We start from the raw sequence: 17,884 nt of genomic DNA on the forward strand, positions 1-17,884 counted from the left end.
TGAAAGTAGTGAGCTGGATTTTTGTATGGTGAGATGATCAGTTCTCCGTTTCTGCAATGAAATGGTGCAAACAGCGTGGGTTATATGATTTCTTGACTAATTTGATGCTGTTTGAGCAAAAGTTTGGGTAACTGTGTTGATGAAGTTGCAAGAAATAAATAATACAACAACACAGTTACCCAAACTTTTGCTCAAACAGCATCAAATTAGGCAAGAAATCATATAACCATTTCATTGCAGAAACGGAGAATTGATCATCTCACCATACAAAAATCCAGCTCACAACTTTCAATCTAGTACTTCACTGATTGCTTCCTATTGGTCATCTCACCATAAAAAAAATCCTGCTCCCTACTTTCAACCTAGTACTTCACTGATTGCGTCCTATTTTTGAAGTCTATCCTTATAAGAAGAGCTTTTACAGGTATACCTCGATTTAGTGGACTATCGATTATATAGACCTTCGATTTTATCTACTTCGATTTTATGTACATTTTTTAATGGTATTTTTTTTTTTATTTTAACCCTCGAGCGATCGCGCTATTGTATTTTGTATAACACGTTGAAAAAATCTCGCTTTTTGTACTCAGCATTTGCGTGGTGCTGACGCTGGTAGTTAACCGCGCGAGTTACGGAAGGTTAATATTCAATTAGTTTAAAACTTGCAATTTATTACATGATGACTTATAAACTTATAAAGTTTTCAGCCTTTTAGCACGCGGAGCATCAATATTTTTTTTTTGTAGAGGACCCATATACACTACCCGTCATAAAAAAAATAAAAAAATAAAAGACATGGACACGTTTAATGCTTCCAATGAGCTATTTGCTCTTTGAAGGAAGCACGACACTAGACAACGGACTAGCATGCAACGCCCAGTGGCACAGCCGAAAACTTTTCTTGACAGCTGCGGCGGGAATCGAACCCGCGCTCCTTAGCACAATGTGACTAAAGACTTGGTGACCTTAGCCGCACGACCACGAAGCCACACAAAAGTACGGACGGGCGCTTACATAAGCGCCAATGCATACCTCAGACATACTTAGTTCTATATACAGCGCCCGTTCGCTCGTTGCAAACCCGCTCATTGCAACGCTTTTTGGTTGCAAGTCCGCTAATTGCAAAATTTGACACGTGTTTGCAATTAAAAAGCAATCAAGCGTCAAATTTGTGCTGTCAGTCATGCTGTCAGTGCATTTCGATGCACTCTAGTGTCAAAGTGACGTTGCAATTAGCGAATGGCATTCGCTCGTTGCAAAGTAAACATTTTGCAACGAGCGAACGGCCGCTGTATTAACTGTAATCTCATACTTCCCTTTCTGACTCCTTTTTTTATAAATACATATCCATAACTTTGTCGATTATCACAATGAGCGGAGTAGGGTAACCAATATAATTTTGACCCCCATATATTTTGGACCCCCTGGGTCGTATTATCACAACTTACACAGGTTTAATGATGAGATGACGGAAATTTTTAGAATCATTCTCTAAATAACATCGCTCTGCACGGGCAGTAATCATTTCCTCACTGGAAATACCCTTATTTGCCTTGAAAATATTTTTTGCCAATCTCGTCATCCGTGCGAGTGTCGCATCATGTTTACAAATAAAGATTGCGGTGCTGAGGAAACTTGCAGGTGTAAACAAAAACGTTTATCATTCTAGCACATTAAATTCGCAAAGTTCGTCTAATCAGCCTTTGTCAATCAAGTAATTAGGAAGTGATCCAGCATATACAAGCGGCAAATTCTTCCAAAATAGTTTCAAACGAGTTTAAACACCGGGTGTCCAAAATATATACTGAAGAGGGTCCAAATTATATTGGAGTGTCCAAAACAGTGACAACTGATGCTTCAAAAATCAGTTATTCTCATAAAATTTTCAGCCAGAAATGACCTTGTGGGTATTTTTAGCAGACAGTGGAGGCTTTTCCGAACATACTATCATCATCATGTGTAAATACCCTCTGAATCTGTTTGATTTTGACTTAACCTTCTTATACCCAAATTTTTGATTTTGATCTAAACATCATTTTTCGTCATCTAAAATCGATTTAAACATGTTTTGGAAGATGATTCTTTTTAATTCTCGATTTTGTGAATTCTGTTTTTTGATTTTTCTAATTTTTATTTTTGAACATCGCTACACTTTTATATTTTTCCTGGAAGCCTATTTGGGATACGGATTATTTGAGACGGAAACATTTTGAGATTTCATGATTATTGTTGAAATATTTTTATTTTTAATTTTTTTTTCAAGACAAATTTTATTTTCCGTGTAATTTTAAGCAAAATAATTTTAGAGTATATTCAACTCCCTTAAACTATTCTACTATGAGGGAATGATTTGGGAAAAATTTAAAATATGTCAATTGTAGCGGTTTAATACAAAATAAACAAAGAATTCTGAAAGGTGAGTAAAACATCAATTTTTCGATGATTTTTAAAAAATGTAAATAAAGCGTATTAGACACCAAAAACCATTCTGAGATATACAAACAGTCACCCAAAAATATAAAAAAATTGATTGTGCACGAAATAAAAATTACAAAAATGCTCAAACTATACCCCGTCTAAAGGCGGGGTTGGGTGAGGGTTTTTTTTTTTTTTTTTTTTTTTATAGAATGAGGAAACCTGTTGGCTAGCAACACCGTAGGAAAACCACATTCTGCACTACCTGACCTTGCTCCGCGGCACGCCCGTTAGGGATTACTTCGTAGAGGAGGGGGGGGGGGACTGTGCTTTCGCACTCTCGCTCATCTGTCAGCCATCACACTCGGCATATCTCTAGGGGGCCAACTCGACTAACTGTTGGTCGGCCCGCCATTTCCTCTGGAGGTGGAGCACGATTGTGGATACCGTGGTCGACACGGCATTCCACTCGTCCACCCCTGTACACATCCTCTCAATTATGTTATCGGGAGTAGTATCCCTGCCGCATACCTCTAACATGCTCGACCTCTGCTCCGCAAAACGCGGGCACTCGAAGAGTACATGTTCCGCCGTTTCCGCCCTGTTTGCCCACTCCGGGCATGAGGGTGAGTTTGCATGCCCGAACCTGTGCAGGTACCACCTAAAGCACCCATGGCCCGACAGGAATTGTGTCAGGTGAAAGTTCACTTCGCCATGGGGCCTACACGTCCACCGGGACACGCTCGGTATGAGCCTGTGTGTCCACCTACCCTTTGATGAAGAGTCCCAGACTCTTTGCCATTTCACCATAGACGAAGTTCTGGCGTTTCGTCGCGCACCTCTCGTACCTCTTTCATCGTAGCACTCAACATCCTCGGCCAACACCAATGCTATCGGCATCATGCCCGCTAGCACGCATACCGCGTCTTTCGAGACAGTCCGGTATGCACTGGCCACCCTGAGGCACATCAGCCTATGTACATTCTCTAGTCGGTCAACATTCCTCTGCAGCTTGAGCGCGTTCGACCATGCGGCGGCGCCATACCTTAGTATGGACACCGCGACTGACGCGAGCAGCTTCCGCTTACTCGAGACAACTGCCGAACTGTTTGACATCATCCTAGACAATGCCATAACCGCTACACTCGCCCTCTTACAAGCATACTCGACATGACTACTGAAGCTCAACTTGTCGTCGACCATGACTCCAAGGAGCTTCAGTGAGCGACAGGACTCGATCGAGCACCCGCCCGTGGTGACCACTGCCTGCTGTGCAGACTGGCGGTTGTTCACCACCACCACCTCTGTCTTGTGGTGTGCGAGTGTCAGTTGCCTCGACCTCATCCAGCCCTCCAATATGTCAATCGCATGCGCTGCCGTCAATTCCACCTCTTCGAGCGACTCACCGTATACCACCAGGGTAATGTCGTCGGCGAAGCCAACCAACTTTACTCCCGGTGGTAGTGCTAGCCTCAGTACTCCATCATATGCCGCGTTCCACAGTACCGGACCCAAGATGGATCCTTGCGGTACACCTGCAGTGACATTGTACTGTTTTTGGCCTTCCTCGATGTCGTAAATCAGCACCCTGTTCTGGAAGTAACTACCCAGAATACGCCTTAGGCCAGCCGGGACACCTAAGCGAGATATGGCGCTCTCTATAGCGGCCCAGCTTACACTATTGAAGGCGTTTCTAACGTCTAGCGTTACGATCGCGCAGTACCGTATGCCTCTCCTCTTTTTCTGCAGCGCAATTTCGGCCAATCCAGTCACCGACCTAATGGCATCCACTGTCGATCTACCTTTGCGAAACCCGTACTGGCTGTCTGATAGCCCCGCGTTGTCCGACCTCTCGGTATAGACCAATAACCTTGACAGAATAATCCGCTCTAGGAGTTTCCCGGCCGTGTCTAGGAGGCAAATTGGTCTATAAGCCGACGGGTCGCCTGGTGGCTTCCCGTGCTTGGGCAGTAGAACCAATTTTTGCCTTTTCCACCTCTCCGGAAACTCGCCTCTATCCAAGCATCTCTGCATAGCCGATCTGACCATGTCAGGGCTAGCCTCGATGGCCGCTTTAATAGCCACCGTCGGAATGCCATCCGGGCCCGGGGCCTTGTTCAGCTTAAGTGATTTCGCAATTGCGGCTAACTCCTCATTCGTCACTGGGGGAACCTCACTCGGACCAGGATGGTCTTGTGGTGTGGGTGCCCATGGTCTTACCTCGTGGTGCGGGAACAACGTTTCCACAATCCTCTGCAGCATCGCGGGAGAGCGTTCCGGTGGTGCAGATGTGCCTTTCGTTTTGCACATGACTACGCGGTATGCATCTCCCCAGGGGGTTGTGTTGGCCGTCTGACAGAGATCGTTGAAGCACGCCCGCTTACGCGCCTTGATCTCTTTGTTCAGTGACAACTTTGCCGCCCTGTATGCCACCTCTCGTTCCGCTCTCGACTCGTCGGTCCGGGCTCTCTGCATCCTTCTCCTTGCCCTGTGGCAAGATGCACGGAGCTCCGCGATTTCTTGACACCACCAGTACACCGGTCTTCGTCCATTCCTGGGTATGGATCGCCTCGGCATTGCCGCATCACACGCTCGTCTCAAGGTACCAACTAGACCGTCGCTAGACAAGTAGTCTGTATTCTGCTCCATGAGCATCCGCTCCACAAATGCCGGCTTATCGAAACTCGAGGTTAGCCATCCTCGGTGAGTGTCGCTTATCCTCGACTGCTGCCGTCTACCGCCCTGTTCGATACTGTATCGAATCGCCAGGTGATCACTATGCGTGTACCCGTTATCAACTCTCCAGTCTGAGCTAGGTTTAAGCCCTGGGCTCCAGAAGGTCACATCAATGATGGACTCCGCACCGTTTCTGCTAAAAGTGCTTACACTGCCGACATTCGCGATCTCAACGTTCAATCCCGCCATAGCTTCGAGTAGAGCCCAACCTCTCTCGTTCGTAGAGCGACTGCCCCACTCGACCGCCCACGCGTTAAAGTCCCCACCGATGACCAAGGGGCTCAGTCCAGCTAGAGCGCTTGACAGCGAATCTAGCATGGACGAGAACTGACCTATCGGCCACCTAGGTGGGGCATAGCAGCTGCAGTAGTAGACTCCGCCGATCTTCGCGATCGCGAAGCCCTCGCACGTCGTGGAGATTATCTCCTGGACCGGGTACCGACCGGTCGTACAGATCGCCGCTTTCTTGGCCTTATCCGCAACCCAGTTCCCGTTATTGGGGGGGATGCGATATGGGTCCGAAAGAAGCGCGATGTCTATACTCGACTCCGAGGCGGATTGCCACAACAGCTGCTGCGCGGCTTCACAGTGATTCAGGTTCAACTGTGTGACTTGCGTCATTTTCGGCCGTTACGTCCACTTATGCTTGGGCACTTAGGCCCACCCGTCACATGGCCCTTGTTCGTCATGCATATCAGACACTTTGGCGCCGATTTACACTCCCTGACGAAGTGGCCTTCTACTCCGCATCTTCTGCAGAGCTTGCTCCTATCCGGGCCTTTGCATGCCCACGACTTGTGGCCTCGTCCGAAACACCTGAAGCACACTTCCGGCGGCTCACATACACTGAGCGGGCACTCCGACCATCCGACTTCAACCATGCCCTTAGCAGTCGCTTTCTTCGCTTCCCCGACTGGAAGCTTGATCGTCGCGATCTGCGTACCTGCTGGGCCTCGCCTCATGCGGATCGATGCGCATGGCGCGTCCACATTACACTGCTGTTTAAGAACAGCAGAGAGCTCCTCCGCGGTGGTGATCTCATCCAAGTTCTTACACTGGATGGTCATCTCCGGCGTCAGAGCCCTCACCCGCACTTTTTCACCAAGCACCTCTTGTGCTAGAGCCGTGTAGGAAGAGCCCTTGTTAACGGCATTCTTCTTCAGCTCTAGCATCATCTCTCCAGTCCTAGTGCGCCGGATGCTTTTAACATCCGCACCTAGTCCCGAGAGACGATCCTCGCTCCGCATAGCCCGCAGCACATCTGCGTAGCTATTGCCCTCTGCTTTGAGCACCAGTGCGTCGCCTTTCGTACGCTTACGCGCCGGCTTCGCCTTGGTTTTGCTCAAAACCTTCTCTCTATCTACGCGCCCTCTCTTGCCAACCGTGATCCAAGGGTTCACCTTCCCTTGGACCGGTTGGTCACTGCTACCGCTCTTAGCAGTCTCGCCTCGGGGTTTCGGCTCTTTGCCCCGAGCCCGTTTCGCGACCGGCTTGGCGTTACTCGCACTACGCGGGCGTTTGCCACTCACCGGTCGCTCCACATCCATCGATCTCGGCCGTTTGGTTTGGGCCGAGATTTTTCCACTCTCTGCAGCCCCACCTGGCTGCACCTTGCACACACTCTCTGTGGAGGAGCGGTCCGTTTGCGTGGACCTCTCCTCTCTACCCGCACTACGATCAAACAGGAGATCGTACTCCCTCCGGGCCTGGGCGACCGAATCGCGGAGCCTCAGCAGACCTTTTTTAAGGTCTTTGCTGATGTTGTTCCGCCCACTGGTGTATCCGATCAGCTCGTCGAGCTGTTCGGAGACCACCAGCAGCTTCGGAAGTCCATCCCTATTGCGGGTCAGCGCACGCGTGAGCTCTGCTCCACTCATCTGCGTGTCCTCTATTGCCGACCCGACCCTCGGAGTGCCGTACTCCGACACTTGCGGGGATTCTACCCTCGACGCCTGCGTTGGTGATCTGACCAGTCCGCTTTTCGCGAACGGGTTGATCACCTCACCCTCCACGTTCTCAGATTCCCTAATTAAATACGCTTCCATCTCTACTGTAAGGGTCCCCCTTAGAGCCGCTATCCCTCACTGCCACTGAAGTAGTCGCCCAAGGATCCCGGTGGTTATCTATGCAAGCAGGGAGGCCACCCACGGGTTGGCACAGGCCCTTATGGGACCTGAGCTCAGAGCCAGGATCAGCGCAAATCAGGATACTTCAACTGAACCTACCTCCACCCAGTTAGTTTCCTAAGCTGGATATAGTTCGGGAACGTACTCTAAGGCCTTGCCAAGGTTTTATGGGACGGAAGGCGGCTCCGACATTAGCCCATCCGTCGTTTCAGGTCAGTGTCACCCGGCCCTCCTAAGAGGATAGAATGCCGTCACCACCAGCACTCCTCTACTCCGCGGTCCTCTTAGAGTGTACCATCTCATTGACCAGTAACGTCGCGCGCCAGTATATCGTAATCAGGAGCTTACTGACATCGCTTCTGATGTGCCCGAGGCACCCCTGACTAGGCTATGGCACTTTGGAAGCGGTGCCGGTTCGCTTGAACAGAGTTGATGCTTCCGGATGTGTGGTATTTCTGAAGAGGCCCAGCAGAGCCCACTGCTGAACCCCCGCCACGCCTAGGCAAACTCCGCTTGAACAGTTCGTGTGCAGCGCACATGATGCTCGGTCACCTTGCGATGCCAAAGGTGGTGAGTCCTCACTGATGTTAGAACATGCTTCGCCTAAGAAACGCCATCTTAAGCTCCCACCGACCATGGGTATTAGAGGGTTAAATTCAAACTAATGTCCTCTAGGGGTCCAAAATTCAACCGTTACCCTATATGGAGTGATTTTCTGGCAATATTTTTTTTACAGATTCCTTAGCAATGACAACATTTTTGATGGATGCATGCAAACTGCTGATTCGCCAGATCTTCCCTCAAAGTTTTCTAACAAACTTTTTTCAACGATTCTTATGACTTCCTCACCGTGAATTGTATTATCTACCGGATATTTTTGGTGGATTTGCTGATTGAATTCCAAAATTTATAGCAAATTCCATAGAAAGGTCATTGTAATGCTTCGGATGATTACTGACAAGATTTGTGATAAATTATTTCTAGTGCTCTCATGGTAGAATCAGATCTAAATAGTTAGTCAAGGTTTCCCGATTTCAGCGTCCCTTCACGTGTACATTCCCAAGGATGAATTCCTGGAGGAATCTTTGAAGAAACCGCTTGAGCAATTCGTGAACTGCTGGAACAACTTCTGAAAGAATACATGGAAGAATGTTTGAAGAATTTCCTGCCGAAATTTCTGAAGTAGTTCTAGTAATATTGAACAAGTATCTAAAGATATATCCGAAAGTATCGCTGAAGAAATTTCAGAAAGAATTTACAAAAATCTAAATAAATTCCTGAAAGAATTTCTGAGAAAAGGATTATTTTTAAAATTCACAGATGGATTTTCTGAAGACGTTCCGGAAGGAATACTTGGAAAATCCTGCTGGAATAACTAACAAAACCTCTCGAGTCTCGAGATATTTAAAAAAACCTGGAGGAATCCTCAAATAAAAAATTTAAACAAAGTTTTAATGAATTCCTTGAGAAAACCATAGAGGAATTCTTAGAGGTACGCTTGTAGGAAATCCTGGAGGTATTTCTGAAAAAATATATAGAGGAATAACCGGCGGAATTTCTGAGGAAATCTCTGTGTCAATTTCTGCAGGAAACTTTGTATATAAATGTCTTCCAGCCTTTCCATAGCAATCCTCTGAAGAAGTCGGCAAAATCTGTACAAAAATTTCTGAAGTAATCCTTGGAGGATTTCCTAAGATTTTTTAGCTTGAGAAATCCTTGGAGCAATTTCTGGAAGAAAAATGTCATGTGAATATATTTTGGGAATTTCCTTAATAATCTCTTGTAGAATACCAAAAGCAGTCATTAAGGACAGTTTTTTTTGAAAACTTCTGAGAACTTTTGTAAGAAGTTTTGATTTTCTTATTCTGATACATTGAGAATCAGAAACTCAAAACTTCTTCAAAATTTGAATCATATTTTAAAAAAAGTTCATGGGATACTTTTTAGAAACTTCATGGAAGGTTTACTAGATGAATGCTTCGAAAAAAATCTGAAGGAATCTCTTTCAAAGAAATCCGAAAAAAAATCGTAGATGAATTTCTGGAACAACCTATGCAAGATTTTTCGAACCCATGCAACATTTATGGAAGCCATCCGTGCAAGACTTTCTTAAGGAGTTCTTAGAGCAGTTTCTAAATGACATTCTAAAGTCTAGAGGAATCCCTAGAAGATTTTGTGAAAAAATTCTGACTGAATTTCTTTCGGATTTCCTGGATGAATTTTTGAAGTAAATCTATGATCAGCTTGCAAAGATTTTTTCAGGAACTCGTGAAAGATTTTTTAAACGAATCCTAGGATGGATTTCAACAAGGGTCTATGAAAGAATTATCGAAAAATCTGTGGAAATTTATTTAAATTAATGAATTTTTGATGAAATCCTTGGAAGAATTTCCAAAGTAACCCCAGTTTAAATTTTTGAAGGAACTTTTGAAACATTTTCTGAAAAATAGTTTATGAAGGCATAGCTGAAAGTTTTATTAAAGGAATCTCTGGAGTAATTTGAATAAATGTCCAAAGATATTTCTAATGGAATCTCTGAATGCATTTTTGTAGGAATCCTCAGAGGAATTACTAATCAAATTCATGAATATTTTTTTTTGAAAAAAAATGGAGAGGAATTTCAGAAGAAAATCATTGAAGATGCTTGGAATGAATTCTTTGTGAACCGAAAGAATTTCTAAACAAATCTCTGAAGAAAATTTCCAAATGAATTAATGGTAGATTTTTTGAAAGAATCCGTAATGGATTTTTTGGCCGAACACTCGGACAAATTTCCGCAAACAAAAACAGAAAGATGTTTTACAAGAGTTTCTGAAGAAATTTTTGGTAGATTTTCTAAAGAAATGTCCAAAAGAATCTCCAAATGAATGCCTAGAGAAATTTATGAATAAATAACTAGAGGAATGTCTGAAATAATTCTTGGGCTAATTTCTCAAAAAAATCTCTGAAATAACTTGTGCAAAATCATGTAGAAAATGGTGAAGCAATTCTTGCCAAATTTTGAAAAATAATTCTTTGTGACTCCTCTGAAGGAACACATGGAAGATTTTCCTTAACCTTCACGTACCCATCGGCAACTCATTTTCAAAATGCTTGTATATCGTCAATTTTCATCCGATTTTTTTTGAAGTCGCCCTCAATCGATCATAAATTGGTGCTAGTTTATTATACTCAAGTGGTCATGTAATATCCAGAAACATTCCGGAAATATTCCGGATAGGTATACCACCGACGAACGGACGTGACAGCTAAAACAAACAAATTCAAATTTGTAGTCCACGGCGCCATGATGAAAAATAGCCGAACACTACCGCCACCTCTATAACGGTTCGCGTTGGTTTGCTAGCTTGATCCCAAACCCCCGTGATAGAAGTTCGCGTCCGCGCTGATTTGACAGAAGGGTTCGCTCGCTTTGCTGGTCGACCGTTAAATTGAGAGGGGACAGTTTTGAAACACCACTGTCACGTCGGTTCGTCGGTGGGTATACTCCAGGAATGTCTCCAGTGATTCTTCTAAGAACTCCAGGTTTTTTTTCCCAGGAACTCCTCTAGGTGATTTGTCAGGAATTCCTCCAAGGATTACTTTAAATATTCCTTCAAGGATTCCTATAGAACTTCCGCCCGAAAATTTCTCCAGGACCTATTTCAGAAGTTCCTACTTGAATTTCTCCAGTAATTTCTGCAGAAAATCATCCAGAGATATCTCCAAGAATTCCCCATGGATTCCTCCAAGAATTCCACCAGAAATTCTTTCAGGAATTGCTTCGGGGATTCCTCTAAGAATATCTCCAGGAATTCCTTCAGGAATTCCACAGGCAATTCCTCCCATGATTCCTTCAGAAATTTATTTGGGAGTACCTACGGAAGTTTCAGAAAGCCTTACATCATTTTTCTCCAAGTTGGAGGGCAATCTGCGGACCCTGGAGAAGCACAGTCATGGTCCGTAGCGAATGCAGACGACTCCGACGTACAGCAGAGGACACTCAGGCCTTAGTCTGACCGGTGAGGTAAGTGAGCAATCTTTCTCCATGTATGTTCGAAGAATTCATACAGGGATGAATTCAGAAAAACCCTTCAATTTTTTTTCAATTACTTTAAGGATTGCAAAAGATTTCTTTCAGCGATTTGTCTTGTAGTTTTTAAAATGATTTTACAGGAATGCATTCAGGAGCCAGGAAATTCTCTGGGAATTCTTTTACAATTTTCTCCGAGAAATCCTTTGTAAGTTTATCCACGGAGATTCGTTCAGGAATACCCTCCAACCTTTAGTTCGTCCAAGAAAACTCCCTTGCAGTTTTCGCAAGGAATTCCTATACAAATGCGTCCTGCGATTCCTTCAGAAGTACATGCAATGATTCTTTCTTTTTCAAAAATGTTTTTGGGAAGTTATCCATGGATTTCCTCAGGAACTCATCCAAAGATTCCTCTAGGACTTTTTTTTAGAGATGTTTTGAGAGGATTCCTTTGAAAATTACGTCAGAGATTGTTCCGTAAAATTTCCAAGGGAGTCAGGAGTTTCCTCTAGGGTTTCTTCCAACGATTGTTTTAGGGCTTATCATAAGATTACTTCCGGAATACTTCCTGGGATTTGCTTCTGGAATTTCTTCAAAGATCGATTCTATTGCTAAGTTATGAATGGACGCTGCTATTCAGGATTCTCTCAGAGATTCTTTCCGGAATTTCTTTAGGGATTGCTTTTGCGAAAAAGGTACCTCAAGTATATTAGTTATACACTTTTCTAGTAATGTCGCTAGGGCATTGTTTAGAAATTTTTGAATTCTGCTTTTTCTATTGTCGAAATTTTGTTTTTCAAGAACCCGGGTAAATCAGGAAATTGTGTTTTAATAAGCAACTAGAAATCCTTTGAAATCAAGAGAGACGAACCTGGGCTGAAAAATACGTTAAAAATACGTTAAAGGGGCTAAAATGTAAAGAGTACTATAAAATATGCAAATATATTAGTTTTTTCATGTTTTCATGGTCTCGGGACCAAAGAGGTACCCTGGTTTTATATTTTTATCAGAAAATTCAGGAAATTTGGCGTAATATATAAAAAATCAGAGATGTATGTTTTTTAGTTTTTGAGATATGATTTTTTGAAAATAAAAGGTCAAATTTTCCCATACAAGACACTTTTTTAAATTTGATTATATTTTGATTCCTTATAATATTATGGATACCAAAACCACCAGGAATCACTTTTAAAAGCAATAATATGCATAGTTTTATGAGAATTTGCAATTTTAAGCAATTTTAGAGTAGTTAGTACTAAAATATATGACTCTCTATATTCAAAAAATCATATCTCAAAAACAAAACAACATACATTTCTGATTTTTTGATATGTTACGCCAAATTTCCTGAATTTTCTGATAAAAATATAAAACCAGGGTACCTCTTTGGTCCCGAGACCATGAAAACGTGAAAAAAACTAATATATTTGCATATTTTATACACTGATAGGCAAAATAAAGTGCCCACCTTTTAGTTTCTTCAATTTCTCTCATTTACTTGGTTCAAATTAAAGTAAACACACTGTAGTTTTTTTTATTATCTTATTTTTTATATTCTTTTTAGGTTTCACTTATGGAATACTGAAAAAAAGGAGTTTTACTTAAAGAAAAAAAAATCAATTTGTGTTGAAAAAAAAACAGTGACAAAAAAGTGCCCACTTCAAAAATCGATATGTTTTCGATAAGTTTCCATTGGAAGACCCCTCGATTGTTTATGTTTTGATATTTTGACATGTTTTGAAGCAAACGGCTTGACCTGGTGCATTTGTTTACGTGATCGCGTTTGATTAAGTTGAAAAAAAAATGGAGAACGTAGTGGTTTCGAAAGCAATTCCGTTGTGTATCCGAAAACTGGTAGTTCGTGATGTGCAAAACGGTGAATCGCACCGGGCTGTCGCTAGGAAGTACAGTATCAGTAAGGCAGCGGTTGGCAAAATTCTTCTGAAGCTTAAAACGTTTGGATCAGTGGTGGATCGCCCTGACAGGCAGGAAGCGGAAAACAGATGCGAGAACGGACACCAAGATCATGCACGAAATCAAGAAGAACTCGAAGGTAACTGTCCGCGAGATTCAGGAAACCCTTCAGTTATCAGTTTCCGGTCGAACTGTTCGTCGCCGTCTCGTAGCACAGGGGTTGAACAGCAAACTTGCCCGGAAGCGCCCATTTATCAGCAAGGCAAACAAAGCCAAACGGCTTAAGTTTGCTAAGGAGCATGCTGATAAGCCCCTAGAGTTCTGGAAAACGGTTCTCTGGACGGACGAATCAAAATTCGAGCTGCTTAACCGAAAGCGGCGGGTTCGTGTTTGGTGCAAATCGAGAGAGGAGCTTCAGGAGCGCCACATCCAAGGCACGGTGAAGCATGGAGGAGGAAATGTAATGGTGTGGGGATGTTCGTGGAGTGGAGAGGGTAGTCTCGTGAAAATCGACGGGATAGTGACGGCGGATCAACATCCTACGAGAAAATCTGGAGTTTTCGCTGCTCCAGACGGGCCTTGAAGAGAAGTTCGTATTCCAGCAGAACACCCGAAGCATACTGCCAAGAAGACCAAGTCTTTCTTCCGGTCTTGTCGGATCAAACCGCTGGAATGGCCTCCACGGTGTCCGGCCATTTGGCCGAATGCCGTTTGGCCGAATGTCGTTTGGCCGAATGCCATTTGGCCGAATGCCATTTGGCCGAAAGGGTCGTTTGGCCGAATGCCGTTTGGCCGAATTATTATCAAAAGGATTTGGAGGCGTGGGCAAACTCTGGATAACGTTCTAGCTGCCAATATGATCATCAGAAATATTTCCTTCTTTTAATCATAGGCAATTCTTTCAAGTTTTACCATCAAGGGATTAGTTGGCGTTGAAACTGGGACTTTTTTTGTCAGAGATTTTTCCTTCTTTGAATAAAAGGCTGTTCTTTCGAACTATACTGATATAGGCAACAGTGGCAAGATCACTTAAGTTCATCATCCTTTTTCGGCCAAATGGCATTCGGCCAAATGGCGTTCGGCCAAATGACCCTTTCGGCCAAATGGCGTTCGGCCAAACGGCATTCGGCCAAATGGCGTTCGGCCAAATGACCCGGAACCGGCCTCCACAAAGCCCGGACCTCAATCCCATCGAGAATTTGTGGGCGATTCTCGATGCCAGGGTTGACAAAACTGGTGTTACCAATAAAAATAACTATTTTGAAGCCCTGGAGCGCGCATGGGAAGAGCTAGATCCACAGCACCTAAAAAACCTGGTCGAGAGCATGCCGAAGCGCCTGCAGGAGGTCCTAAAGGCCAAAGGAGGGCACATCAATTATTGAAAAGCTTTTGTTTTACTTTAATTTATGTTTTCTATAGCCTAAATTAAATTAACACTTTTTTGTCACTGTTTTTTTCAACACAAATTGTTTTTTTTTTTCTTTAAGTAAAACTCCTTTTTTCCGGTATTCTATAAGTGAAACTTAAAAAGAATAAAAAAATAGATAATAAAAAAAACTACAGTGTGTTTACTTTATTTTGAACCAAGTAAATGAGAGAAATTGAATAAACGATGAGGTGGGCAGTTTATTTTGCCTATCAGTGTAGTACTCTTTACATTTTAGCCCCTTCAACGTATTTTTCCGAAAAACTACAATTCAATAGCTTTCAAACAAAAAAGAAGAAGTTTAAAATCGGTCAAATGGTTCAAAAGTTACGATTTTTTGAAATTTTTTAGTTTTGAAAAACCTTGATTTTTTGGACCACCCTATTTGAAAATTGGTCACCCTAATGACGAAATAAAAGAAAATACGGGTCTAATTATTTCCGAAGAACTACAAGCCCACCAAGTTTCACGACAATCGGAGATGCACTATATCGTTTTTCTATGGAATGGCTGCATAGCAAAAGGGCCCCGGTTTGGCAGAAATATTTAGAGAAAATGTTGTAGCAGAACCCTTTGTGTAATCTCTTAAGGAGTTGTTAGACGATTTCCATAAGGATTTTGTGATGGAATTTTATCATAAAGAATTGTAAGACACATGTTAGGGATGTACATGGCAACTTAAGAACAATCTACATAATTCTGGAATGAACTTATGTTGAACATTAATGAAGAAATGGAAATTATGTAAAGATACCGAAAATTCTAAAACTACATTTATAGAAATTTTGGCGGCAACCCATGTACAGTTTCTGTTGGAATTCATGATTAAATGTCGGAATTTCCTGTAAATTTTATAAAAACTTTTGACGGAAATGAACAAATGTATAGCCCATTTTTACAAGCTTTATCGATAAAAAAACGATCAAATCTGACTATACATGTCAATGGTTGCTCCTCCGTGATTGATCTGAGCTAGTACCAATTGCACTGAGATCCAAATGAATAAGGGCTAGGACACTCCACTTATTCTCAAAGTGCAATTTAAGCAGCTCATACATTTTGGATCAATAACGGCACCGGCCACGTCCTTATAGTCAGTTGAGAAGGGATTCCTTGTTAGAGTGTGTTGGTTGTTGCTACTAAAGCCCGAGATCACCTCTGCATCCCCACAACCAGCACGGACTGGGGTATTTGTTAGACAGAAAGGATGGGAGATCTAGGAGTCACCGTTGGGTCGGTGAAGCAATCCATGGATTGGGGATGTTCGTAAGCATTGTGTGGTGATTACTATGAAGGACAAGTGGCACAGTTCGCTTTGGTTGCATAACTTGTAGGCGTTATATACAGTGTGAGTGGAAGTTGGAAGGAAGGGATACGAATTTTTGCAATTCGTTTCTGGTTCTAGCGATGGCTATGAACATATGAATATACATGAGCTGTATAAGAGGAGAGATAGAGAGAGAGAGAAAGTGGATAGAATGATACAAAGCAGGATGAAAGGGACGGGCCAGAGATTGAACCCATGACCTTCTGCATACAAATCAGAAGCGGTAGCCACTAGACCACCAAACCCGTCTATAGCCAGTCTATAGTCAGACGTCCTGGAATTTCACGTAACTCTATATGCATTTCATCAATATATTCTTTTTGACGAGTATGGGCAGTGCAGCACATTCACCTTTCTATTTCTGTCTTCTAGCCGTTTCTATCAAGAACATATCCCATTTCTCATCGTACTAATCGCCTATTAACTGCACCTACATTGTTGCTCCCACCGCCGCCGATCAACGCCCTAGCACGCTTCCAAACGTGCGAATCTAACCGACATAATCTATTGAGATTTCATCCCGGCATCTCCTCCAGCAAGCCGGTGACGCAACCTAACCAGCTGAATGATTTAGCTTCCGGCGCGCCGTGGGCGATTGGGCAACCCTGCACCCAGTACCCGCCCCAATAGACGCAGGTATCATCGATCGTTCGCGATCGTCGCGAGCATTCTCTGGCAGTTCACATGGATCCCATGCAGTGCTGCAGTTGATGGGTTGATAGCGATCTTCCATTTGGCGAGCTTCCAACAACCAACACCTTTCCCGATCATGATCTAGCAATCCGTGTGCAAAAGTGTAGATTGGTCGACGTTGTGCTACTGCTGGACTCTTATAAAAGTATTAAAATGATAAGAACTCATCAGGAAAAATTTAACACCTTTTAGAATATGCAGAAATTTTGACCTACTACGAATATCGAATGTTACTCTATACATATGATAAACTCTGACCTTAGTTTGGACAGTTGAAATCGAAGATTTGTTACTACCTCGAAGTAACGTCTGCTTGTCTGAGCCCTGAGTCGCCATAACTCTTCGCGTGTGTTTTTGCATTCACCTATAGTTATGGAAAATATTTTGCTTGCTGATCATCAATCGCTTTTCCTGTGGGTAAACAGTTTCTTGCAGAAGCACGGCACGGCGCACATCGGCGACGACAAGATTGATAACATTATTCTAATATGGACGTGATTCTCAGCGTAAATGGGCCCATTCATTCGGATGTCGTACATCCGTGTAGGGAGTTTTTGTTTTGCCACGACTTCACAGGTTCTCAGGTGACACCAACCAACCAACCACCGTCATGTTTATAACCGATAATCGGCGGTCGCGAGCCGGAGCACATCGCACATGCGATCGCGACAGGCCGTTTCTTGTGAAATCTTATTACATGTGTACAAAGACCGGTTGTTACATCTTTATAGTGAGGGAGTGAGGCCCAGGTCGGTGCGAGGTTGGCTGTTGAATACTTAACAGGTGGGGTATGGCAATTAGAAGCTACCTTTGGACGGTTCTACCCCGGGTCGGCTGTTGTTGTAGCAGCGAAGATTAGAGTTAATAAAACCATATAGCTGGTACCTAGACTGGAGCAGTTTAGAGCCACGTGATAATGAAAACCATGCTTATCGTAGATGTTTTTCTTTGGAGTTTTAACCGCCTCGAAGCTCAGGTGCGTATAATAGGTGTTACGAGCTCAATATGCCCTTGTTCTTCTTCTTCTTCTTCTTCTTCTTCTGTATGGCTCTACGTTCTCACTGGAACTTGGCCTGCCTCTCTCCAACTTAGTGTTCTTTGAGCACTTCCACAGTTATTAATTGGAGGGCTTTCTTTGCCTGCCATTGCATGAATTTTGTACCTTGTGAGGCAAGCACAATCATGCGCTATGCCCAGGGAGTCGAGAAATTTTCCCGACCGGAACGGGAATCGAA

General features: G+C 43.4%; 1 protein-coding gene across 6 annotated transcripts in view; it reads right to left on the reverse strand.

The window, feature by feature from the left end:
- The window catches only part of LOC109428942 (glucosylceramide transporter ABCA12), a 142,320-nt gene that overhangs the window by 33,691 nt on the left and 90,745 nt on the right, over nucleotides 1-17,884 (reverse strand). The gene's annotated exons all lie outside the window — the stretch shown is intronic.

Source organism: Aedes albopictus, chromosome 3, assembly GCF_035046485.1.
Source record: "Aedes albopictus strain Foshan chromosome 3, AalbF5, whole genome shotgun sequence".
Classification (NCBI taxonomy): domain Eukaryota; kingdom Metazoa; phylum Arthropoda; class Insecta; order Diptera; family Culicidae; genus Aedes; species Aedes albopictus.